Source organism: Nymphaea colorata, unplaced genomic scaffold, assembly GCF_008831285.2.
Source record: "Nymphaea colorata isolate Beijing-Zhang1983 unplaced genomic scaffold, ASM883128v2 scaffold0001, whole genome shotgun sequence".
NCBI classification, from domain to species: domain Eukaryota; kingdom Viridiplantae; phylum Streptophyta; class Magnoliopsida; order Nymphaeales; family Nymphaeaceae; genus Nymphaea; species Nymphaea colorata.
The window spans coordinates 5,520,211-5,533,532 of NW_022204507.1; positions in this window are offsets into that span (position 1 = coordinate 5,520,211).

A 13,322-nucleotide genomic window follows, 5' to 3' on the forward strand; every position below is an offset into this window, starting at 1 on the left:
TAATCATTCATTATAGACATTGTAACAAGCGAAACATATTACATTAACTATAAGTGATCAAGTGAATGAGTTGAATCTCCTTCATTTTCATACAAACTTGTGATTTCAATTCACTAAATCAGTCATGTGAATGTAACAATAAGTTAACCACTTTTTCAATTAAATATGTATATCAAATGAATCAACTCATTAGATATGTAACTACAAGTTTAACTCATTGATTAAACTGCAATGGATCAAACTAATACTTAGATCTTCATTTGTATCTATATGAACTTGTGATCGCAATCATTTAAATCATTCATTTTAGATGTAATAACAAGTGAAACACCTTATATTTATTGTGATTGCACAATTGAATAACTTGAATCTCATTCATTTTCGTTTCAAAATTGTGATTTCAATGTACTAAATCATTTAATATGGATTAACAACGTCTTATCCACATTCAATTTAATATGCATGATCAAATGAATCAATAAAATCCCACTATTATTGATACAAACTTAGGATTTCTTTCCCATAGATCATTCACTATTGATGTAGCCACAAGTTCGACCGATTGGATTAACTACAAGGATCGAACTAATGCATAGATCCCACTCTATATACATATGAACTTGTGATTTGAATCAATTAAATAATTCAGTATAGATGTAATAACAAGTGAGACACATTAAATTAAATATCGATGAGCAAATCAATCACTTGAATATCATTAATTTTCTTTTAAACTTGTGATTACAATCGACTAAATAATTCAATAAGGATGTTTACAACAAGTAAAAAAAAAATCAATTAAATATGCGTGATCAAAAGAAACACTTAAATCCACTCGTATTGGGAACTTGCGATTCAATCCCTCAAATCGTTCGCCATAGATGTAACATGAAGTTAACTCATTAGATGAGAGTACAAGGGATCGAACAAATGCATTGGTTCCTTTTGTATCCATATAAACTAGTGATTTTAATCTTTAAACCATTCATTACAGACTTTATAACAAACGAAACATATTAGATTAACTACAAGAGATCATTTAAATGAGTTGAATCTCATTCATTTTCATAACATTATAAACCATTCAATGTGAATGCATCAACAAGTTAACCACTTTCAATTAAATATGTGTTGATCAAATGAATGAATTAAATCTCTCGGGCATTGATACGAAACTTATGATTTAAATCCTTTAGATTCAATAATTAGATATGTAACTACAAGTTCAACTCATTAGATTAACTGCAAGGGATCAAACTAATGCATAGATCCCATTTGTATCCACGTGAACTTATGATTGCAATCACTTAAATCATTCATTATAGATGCAATAACAAGTGAAACACATTAATTTAGTGTGATTGAGTAATGAATAACCTGAATCTCATTCAATTTCATTTAAACTTGTGATTTCAATCCACTACATCATTTTAATATGTATTAATAAAACGTTATACGCATTTAATTTAGTATGTGTGATCAAATGAATGAATTAAATCCCACTATTATTGACACAAACTTGTGATTTCTTTTCCTTTGATCATTCATCATAGATGACGTAACAACAAGTTCAACTAATTGGATTAATTACAAGGGTGTAACTTAAGGTAACGATCCCATTTACATACATATGAACTTGTGGTTTCAATCATTAAATCATTCATTATACATGTAATAACAAGTGAGACACATTAGATTTAATATGAGTGAGCAAATTCAAATCAGTTGAGTCTCATTGATTTTCTTTTAATCTTGTGATTTCAATTCACTATATCATTTAATATGGATGTAATAACAAGTTAAGCACATTGAATTAAATATGATGTCGAATCATTCCTTAAATCCTTCGCTATAGATGTTAACAAGAAGTTAAACTCGTTGGATTATTTAAAAGAGATCAAACAAATTGTGATTTTAATCGTTTAAATCATTCATTATCAATGTAACAACAAGTGAGACACATTAGATTAAATATAAGTGAGCAAACGAATCACTTGATTCTCATTCATTTTCTTTTAAGCATGTGATTTCAGTCTACTAAATGATTCAATATGGATGTAACAACAAGTTAGGCACATTCAATTAAATTGCGTAATCAAAAGCATCACTTAAACCAACTCGCATTGATAGGATCTTGTGATTTCATCTCTTAAATTGTTCCCTATGTACGTAACAGAAGTTAAGCTCATTGCATTAGATACAAGGGATTAAACAAATGCACTGGTCTCATTTCTACCCATGTAAACTAGTGATTTTAGTCATTTTAATCATTCATTATAGACATTGTAACAAGTGAAACATGTTACATTAACTATAAGTGATCAAGTGAATGAGTGAATCTCTTTCATTTTCATACATACTTGTGATTTCAATTCACTAAATCAGTCATGTGAATGTAACAATAAGTTAACCACTTTCAATTAAATATGTAACAACAAGTGAGACACATTAGATTAAATATATGTGAGCAAACGAATCACTTGATTCTCATTCATTTTCTTTTAAGCTTGTGATTTCAGTCTACTAAATGATTTCAATATGGATGTAACAACAAGTTAGGCACATTCAATTAATATGTGTCATCAAAAGCATCACTTAAACCAACTCGCATTGATAGGAACTTGTGATTTCATCCCTTAATTGTTCCCTATGATGTAACAAGAAGTTAAGCTCATTGCATTAGATACAAGGGATTAAACAAATGCATTGGTCACATTTCTACCCATGTAAACTAGTGATTTTAGTCATTCATTATAGACATTGTAACAAGCAAAACATATTACATTAACTATAAGTGATCAATGAATGAGTTGAATCTCTTCATTTTCATACAAACTTGTGATTTCAATTCACTAATCAGTCGATGTGAATGTAACAATAAGTTAACACTTTCAATTAAATATGTGTGATAAAATGAATCACTCATTAGATATGTAACTACAAGTTTAACTCATTGGATTAACTGCAATGGATCAAAAGTAAACTCGTTGATTCATTTGATCAAACAATTGTGATTTCTTTTTATCTTCATTACTGTGTAAGTGGACACATTAGATTAAATATTGAGCAAACGATCACTTGTTCTCATTATTTTTTTTAGCTTGTTTTCAGTTACTAATGATTCATATGGATGTAACATAAGTTAGGCACATTCATTAAATATGCGTATCAAAGCATCACTTAAACCAACTCGCATTGATAGGAACTTGTGATTTCATCTCTTAAATTGTTCCCTATGTATGTAACAAGAAGTTAAGCTCATTGCATTAGATACAAGGGATTAAACAAATGCATTGGTCTCATTTCTAACCATGTAAACTAGTGATTTTAGTCATTTTAATCATCATTATAGACATTGTAACAAGCGAAACATATTACATTAACTATAAGTGATCAAGTGAATGAGTTGAATCTCCTTCATTTTCATACAAACTTGTGATTTCAATTCACTAAATCAGTCAATGTGAATGTAACAATAAGTTAACCACTTTCAATTAAATATGTGTGATCAAATGAATCAACTCATTAGATATGTAACTACAAGTTTAACTCATTGGATTAACTGCAATGGATCAAACTAATACTTAGATCTCATTTGTATCTATATGAACTTGTGATCGCAATCATTTAAATCATTCATTTTAGATGTAATAACAAGTGAAACACCTTATATTTATTGTGATTGCACAATTGAATGACTTGAATCTCATTCATTTTCGTTTAAAATTGTGATTTCAATGTACTAAATCATTTAATATGGATTAACAACGTCTTATCCACATTCAAGTTAATATGCATGATCAAATGAATCAATAAAATCTCACTATTATTGATACAAACTTAGGATTTCTTTCCCATAGATCATTCACTATTGATGTAGCCACAAGTTCAACCGATTGGATTAACTACAAGGGATCGAACTAATGCATAGATCCCACTTATATACATATGAACTTGTGATTTGAATCAATTAAATAATTCATTATAGATGTAATAACAAGTAGACACATTAGATTAAATATCGATGAGCAAATCAATCACTTGAATCTCATTAATTTTCTTTTAAACTTGTGATTACAATCGACTAAATAATTCAATAAGGATGTTACAACAAGTAAAAAAAAAATCAATTAAATATGCGTGATCAAAAGAAACACTTAAATCCCACTCGTATTGAGGGAACTTGCGATTTCAATCCCTCAAATCGTTCGCCATAGATGTAACATGAAGTTAAACTCATTAGATTGGATACAAGGGATCGAACAAATGCATTGGTTCCTTTTGTATCCATATAAACTAGTGATTTTAATCTTTTAAACCATTCATTACAGACTTTATAACAAACGAAACATATTAGATTAACTACAAGAGATCATTTGAATGAGTTGAATCTCATTCATTTTCATACGAACCATTCAATGTGAATGCATCAACAAGTTAACCACTTTCAATTAAATATGTGTGATCAAATGAATGAATTAAATCTCTCGGGCATTGATACGAACTTATGATTTAAATCTATTGATCATCATAATTAGATATGTAACTACAAGTTCAACTCATTAGATTAACTGCAAGGGATCAAACTAATGCATAGATCCCATTTGTATCCACGTGAACTTGTGATTGCAATCACTTAAATCATTCATTATAGATGCAACAACAAGTGAAACACATTATATTTAGTGTGATTGAGCAAATGAATAACCTGAATCTCATTCAATTTCATTTAAACTTGTGATTTCAATCCACTACATCATTTTAATATGTATTAATAAAATGTTATACACATTTAATTTAATATGTGTGATCAAATGAATGAATTAAATCCCACTATTATTGACACAAACTTGTGATTTCTTTTCCTTAGATCATTCATCATAGATGATGTAACAACAAGTTCAACTAATTGGATTAACTACAAGGGGTGTAACTAAGGTAATGATCCCATTTACATACATATGAACTTGTGATTTCAATCATTAAAATCATTCATTATACATGTAATAACAAGTGAGACACATTAGATTAAATATGAGTGAGCAAATCAATCAGTTGAGTCTCATTCATTTTCTTTTAATCTTGTGATTTCAATTCACTATATCATTTAATATGGATGTAATAACAAGTTAAGCACATTGAATTAAATATGTGCGATCAAAAGAATCACTTAAATTCCACTCGTAATGATAGTAACTTGTGATTTCCATTCCTTAAATCCTTCGCTATAGATGTAACAAGAAGTTAAACTCGTTGGATTATTTAAAAGAGATCAAACAAATTGTGATTTCAATCATTTAAATCATTCATTATCGATGTAACAACAAGTGAGACACATTAGATTAAATATAAGTGAGCAAACGAACACTTGATTCTCATTCATTTTCTTTTAAGCTTGTGATTTCAGTCTACTAAATGATTCAATATGGATGTAACAACAAGTTAGGCACATTCAATTAAATATGCGTCATCAAAAGCATCACTTAAACCAACTCGCATTGATAGGAACTTGTGATTTCATCTCTTAAATTGTTCCCTATGTATGTAACAAGAAGTTAAGCTCATTGCATTAGATACAAGGGATTAAACAAATGCATTGGTCTCATTTCTAACCATGTAAACTAGTGATTTTAGTCATTTTAATCATTCATTATAGACATTGTAACAAGCGAAACATATTACATTAACTATAAGTGATCAAGTGAATGAGTTGAATCTCCTTCATTTTCATACAAACTTGTGATTTCAGTTCACTAAATCAGTCAATGTGAATGTAACAATAAGTTAACCACTTTCAATTAAATATGTGTGATCAAATGAATCAACTCATTAGATATGTAACTACAAGTTTAACTCACTGGATTAACTGCAATGGATCAAACTAATACTTAGATCTCATTTGTATCTATATGAACTTGTGATCGCAATCATTTAAATCATTCATTTTAGATGTAATAACAAGTGAAACACCTTATATTTATTGTGATTGCACAATTGAATGACTTGAATCTCATTCATTTTCGTTTAAAATTGTGATTTCAATGTACTAAATCATTTAATATGGATTAACAACGTCTTATCCACATTCAATTAATATGCATGATCAAATGAATCAATAAAATCTCACTATTATTGATACAAACTTAGGATTTCTTTCCCATAGATCATTCACTATTGATGTAGCCACAAGTTCAACCGATTGGATTAACTACAAGGGATCGAACTAATGCATAGATCCCACTTATATACATATGAACTTGTGATTTGAATCAATTAAATAATTCATTATAGATGTAATAACAAGTAAGACACATTAGATTAAATATCGATGAGCAAATCAATCACTTGAATCTCATTAATTTTCTTTTAAACTTGTGATTACAATCGACTAAATAATTCAATAAGGATGTTACAACAAGTAAAAAAAAAATCAATTAAATATGCGTGATCAAAAGAAACACTTAAATCCCACTCGTATTGAGGGAACTTGCGATTTCAATCCCTCAAATCGTTCGCCATAGATGTAACATGAAGTTAAACTCATTAGATTGGATACAAGGGATCGAACAAATGCATTGGTTCCTTTTGTATCCATATAAACTAGTGATTTTAATCTTTTAAACCATTCATTACAGACTTTATAACAAACGAAACATATTAGATTAACTACAAGAGATCATTTGAATGAGTTGAATCTCATTCATTTTCATACGAACCATTCAATGTGAATGCATCAACAAGTTAACCACTTTCAATTAAATATGTGTGATCAAATGAATGAATTAAATCTCTCGGGCATTGATACGAACTTATGATTTAAATCTATTCGATCATCAATAATTAGATATGTAACTACAAGTTCAACTCATTAGATTAACTGCAAGGGATCAAACTAATGCATAGATCCCATTTGTATCCACGTGAACTTGTGATTGCAATCACTTAAATCATTCATTATAGATGCAACAACAAGTGAAACACATTATATTTAGTGTGATTGAGCAAATGAATAACCTGAATCTCATTCAATTTCATTTAAACTTGTGATTTCAATCCACTACATCATTTTAATATGTATTAATAAAATGTTATACACATTTAATTTAATATGTGTGATCAAATGAATGAATTAAATCCCACTATTATTGACACAAACTTGTGATTTCTTTTCCTTAGATCATTCATCATAGATGATGTAACAACAAGTTCAACTAATTGGATTAACTACAAGGGGTGTAACTAAGGTAATGATCCCATTTACATACATATGAACTTGTGATTTCAATCATTAAAATCATTCATTATACATGTAATAACAAGTGAGACACATTAGATTAAATATGAGTGAGCAAATCAATCAGTTGAGTCTCATTCATTTTCTTTTAATCTTGTGATTTCAATTCACTATATCATTTAATATGGATGTAATAACAAGTTAAGCACATTGAATTAAATATGTGCGATCAAAAGAATCACTTAAATTCCACTCGTAATGATAGTAACTTGTGATTTCCATTCCTTAAATCCTTCGCTATAGATGTAACAAGAAGTTAAACTCGTTGGATTATTTAAAAGAGATCAAACAAATTGTGATTTCAATCATTTAAATCATTCATTATCGATGTAACAACAAGTGAGACACATTAGATTAAATATAAGTGAGCAAACGAATCACTTGATTCTCATTCATTTTCTTTTAAGCTTGTGATTTCAGTCTACTAAATGATTCAATATGGATGTAACAACAAGTTAGGCACATTCAATTAAATATGCGTCATCAAAAGCATCACTTAAACCAACTCGCATTGATAGGAACTTGTGATTTCATCTCTTAAATTGTTCCCTATGTATGTAACAAGAAGTTAAGCTCATTGCATTAGATACAAGGGATTAAACAAATGCATTGGTCTCATTTCTAACCATGTAAACTAGTGATTTTAGTCATTTTAATCATTCATTATAGACATTGTAACAAGCGAAACATATTACATTAACTATAAGTGATCAAGTGAATGAGTTGAATCTCCTTCATTTTCATACAAACTTGTGATTTCAGTTCACTAAATCAGTCAATGTGAATGTAACAATAAGTTAACCACTTTCAATTAAATATGTGTGATCAAATGAATCAACTCATTAGATATGTAACTACAAGTTTAACTCACTGGATTAACTGCAATGGATCAAACTAATACTTAGATCTCATTTGTATCTATATGAACTTGTGATCGCAATCATTTAAATCATTCATTTTAGATGTAATAACAAGTGAAACACCTTATATTTATTGTGATTGCACAATTGAATGACTTGAATCTCATTCATTTTCGTTTAAAATTGTGATTTCAATGTACTAAATCATTTAATATGGATTAACAACGTCTTATCCACATTCAAGTTAATATGCATGATCAAATGAATCAATAAAATCCACTATTATTGATACAAACTTAGGATTTCTTTCCCATAGATCATTCACTATTGATGTAGCCACAAGTTCAACCGATTGGATTAACTACAAGGGATCGAACTAATGCATAGATCCCACTTATATACATATGAACTTGTGATTTGAATCAATTAAATAATTCATTATAGATGTAATAACAAGTAAGACACATTAGATTAAATATCGATGAGCAAATCAATCACTTGAATCTCATTAATTTTCTTTTAAACTTGTGATTACAATCGACTAAATAATTCAATAAGGATGTTACAACAAGTAAAAAAAAAATCAATTAAATATGCGTGATCAAAAGAAACACTTAAATCCCACTCGTATTGAGGGAACTTGCGATTTCAATCCCTCAAATCGTTCGCCATAGATGTAACATGAAGTTAAACTCATTAGATTGGATACAAGGGATCGAACAAATGCATTGGTTCCTTTTGTATCCATATAAACTAGTGATTTTAATCTTTTAAACCATTCATTACAGACTTTATAACAAACGAAACATATTAGATTAACTACAAGAGATCATTTGAATGAGTTGAATCTCATTCATTTTCATACGAACCATTCAATGTGAATGCATCAACAAGTTAACCACTTTCAATTAAATATGTGTGATCAAATGAATGAATTAAATCTCTCGGGCATTGATACGAACTTATGATTTAAATCTATTCGATCATCAATAATTAGATATGTAACTACAAGTTCAACTCATTAGATTAACTGCAAGGGATCAAACTAATGCATAGATCCCATTTGTATCCACGTGAACTTGTGATTGCAATCACTTAAATCATTCATTATAGATGCAACAACAAGTGAAACACATTATATTTAGTGTGATTGAGCAAATGAATAACCTGAATCTCATTCAATTTCATTTAAACTTGTGATTTCAATCCACTACATCATTTTAATATGTATTAATAAAATGTTATACACATTTAATTTAATATGTGTGATCAAATGAATGAATTAAATCCCACTATTATTGACACAAACTTGTGATTTCTTTTCCTTAGATCATTCATCATAGATGATGTAACAACAAGTTCAACTAATTGGATTAACTACAAGGGGTGTAACTAAGGTAATGATCCCATTTACATACATATGAACTTGTGATTTCAATCATTAAAATCATTCATTATACATGTAATAACAAGTGAGACACATTAGATTAAATATGAGTGAGCAAATCAATCAGTTGAGTCTCATTCATTTTCTTTTAATCTTGTGATTTCAATTCACTATATCATTTAATATGGATGTAATAACAAGTTAAGCACATTGAATTAAATATGTGCGATCAAAAGAATCACTTAAATTCCACTCGTAATGATAGTAACTTGTGATTTCCATTCCTTAAATCCTTCGCTATAGATGTAACAAGAAGTTAAACTCGTTGGATTATTTAAAAGAGATCAAACAAATTGTGATTTCAATCATTTAAATCATTCATTATCGATGTAACAACAAGTGAGACACATTAGATTAAATATAAGTGAGCAAACGAATCACTTGATTCTCATTCATTTTCTTTTAAGCTTGTGATTTCAGTCTACTAAATGATTCAATATGGATGTAACAACAAGTTAGGCACATTCAATTAAATATGCGTCATCAAAAGCATCACTTAAACCAACTCGCATTGATAGGAACTTGTGATTTCATCTCTTAAATTGTTCCCTATGTATGTAACAAGAAGTTAAGCTCATTGCATTAGATACAAGGGATTAAACAAATGCATTGGTCTCATTTCTAACCATGTAAACTAGTGATTTTAGTCATTTTAATCATTCATTATAGACATTGTAACAAGCGAAACATATTACATTAACTATAAGTGATCAAGTGAATGAGTTGAATCTCCTTCATTTTCATACAAACTTGTGATTTCAGTTCACTAAATCAGTCAATGTGAATGTAACAATAAGTTAACCACTTTCAATTAAATATGTGTGATCAAATGAATCAACTCATTAGATATGTAACTACAAGTTTAACTCACTGGATTAACTGCAATGGATCAAACTAATACTTAGATCTCATTTGTATCTATATGAACTTGTGATCGCAATCATTTAAATCATTCATTTTAGATGTAATAACAAGTGAAACACCTTATATTTATTGTGATTGCACAATTGAATGACTTGAATCTCATTCATTTTCGTTTAAAATTGTGATTTCAATGTACTAAATCATTTAATATGGATTAACAACGTCTTATCCACATTCAAGTTAATATGCATGATCAAATGAATCAATAAAATCTCACTATTATTGATACAAACTTAGATTTCTTTCCCATAGATCATTCACTATTGATGTAGCCACAAGTTCAACCGATTGGATTAACTACAAGGGATCGAACTAATGCATAGATCCCACTTATATACATATGAACTTGTGATTTGAATCAATTAAATAATTCATTATAGATGTAATAACAAGTAAGACACATTAGATTAAATATCGATGAGCAAATCAATCACTTGAATCTCATTAATTTTCTTTTAAACTTGTGATTACAATCGACTAAATAATTCAATAAGGATGTTACAACAAGTAAAAAAAAAATCAATTAAATATGCGTGATCAAAAGAAACACTTAAATCCCACTCGTATTGAGGGAACTTGCGATTTCAATCCCTCAAATCGTTCGCCATAGATGTAACATGAAGTTAAACTCATTAGATTGGATACAAGGGATCGAACAAATGCATTGGTTCCTTTTGTATCCATATAAACTAGTGATTTTAATCTTTTAAACCATTCATTACAGACTTTATAACAAACGAAACATATTAGATTAACTACAAGAGATCATTTGAATGAGTTGAATCTCATTCATTTTCATACGAACCATTCAATGTGAATGCATCAACAAGTTAACCACTTTCAATTAAATATGTGTGATCAAATGAATGAATTAAATCTCTCGGGCATTGATACGAACTTATGATTTAAATCTATTCGATCATCAATAATTAGATATGTAACTACAAGTTCAACTCATTAGATTAACTGCAAGGGATCAAACTAATGCATAGATCCCATTTGTATCCACGTGAACTTGTGATTGCAATCACTTAAATCATTCATTATAGATGCAACAACAAGTGAAACACATTATATTTAGTGTGATTGAGCAAATGAATAACCTGAATCTCATTCAATTTCATTTAAACTTGTGATTTCAATCCACTACATCATTTTAATATGTATTAATAAAATGTTATACACATTTAATTTAATATGTGTGATCAAATGAATGAATTAAATCCCACTATTATTGACACAAACTTGTGATTTCTTTTCCTTAGATCATTCATCATAGATGATGTAACAACAAGTTCAACTAATTGGATTAACTACAAGGGGTGTAACTAAGGTAATGATCCCATTTACATACATATGAACTTGTGATTTCAATCATTAAAATCATTCATTATACATGTAATAACAAGTGAGACACATTAGATTAAATATGAGTGAGCAAATCAATCAGTTGAGTCTCATTCATTTTCTTTTAATCTTGTGATTTCAATTCACTATATCATTTAATATGGATGTAATAACAAGTTAAGCACATTGAATTAAATATGTGCGATCAAAAGAATCACTTAAATTCCACTCGTAATGATAGTAACTTGTGATTTCCATTCCTTAAATCCTTCGCTATAGATGTAACAAGAAGTTAAACTCGTTGGATTATTTAAAAGAGATCAAACAAATTGTGATTTCAATCATTTAAATCATTCATTATCGATGTAACAACAAGTGAGACACATTAGATTAAATATAAGTGAGCAAACGAATCACTTGATTCTCATTCATTTTCTTTTAAGCTTGTGATTTCAGTCTACTAAATGATTCAATATGGATGTAACAACAAGTTAGGCACATTCAATTAAATATGCGTCATCAAAAGCATCACTTAAACCAACTCGCATTGATAGGAACTTGTGATTTCATCTCTTAAATTGTTCCCTATGTATGTAACAAGAAGTTAAGCTCATTGCATTAGATACAAGGGATTAAACAAATGCATTGGTCTCATTTCTAACCATGTAAACTAGTGATTTTAGTCATTTTAATCATTCATTATAGACATTGTAACAAGCGAAACATATTACATTAACTATAAGTGATCAAGTGAATGAGTTGAATCTCCTTCATTTTCATACAAACTTGTGATTTCAGTTCACTAAATCAGTCAATGTGAATGTAACAATAAGTTAACCACTTTCAATTAAATATGTGTGATCAAATGAATCAACTCATTAGATATGTAACTACAAGTTTAACTCACTGGATTAACTGCAATGGATCAAACTAATACTTAGATCTCATTTGTATCTATATGAACTTGTGATCGCAATCATTTAAATCATTCATTTTAGATGTAATAACAAGTGAAACACCTTATATTTATTGTGATTGCACAATTGAATGACTTGAATCTCATTCATTTTCGTTTAAAATTGTGATTTCAATGTACTAAATCATTTAATATGGATTAACAACGTCTTATCCACATTCAAGTTAATATGCATGATCAAATGAATCAATAAAATCTCACTATTATTGATACAAACTTAGTATTTCTTTCCCATAGATCATTCACTATTGATGTAGCCACAAGTTCAACCGATTGGATTAACTACAAGGGATCGAACTAATGCATAGATCCCACTTATATACATATGAACTTGTGATTTGAATCAATTAAATAATTCATTATAGATGTAATAACAAGTAAGACACATTAGATTAAATATCGATGAGCAAATCAATCACTTGAATCTCATTAATTTTCTTTTAAACTTGTGATTACAATCGACTAAATAATTCA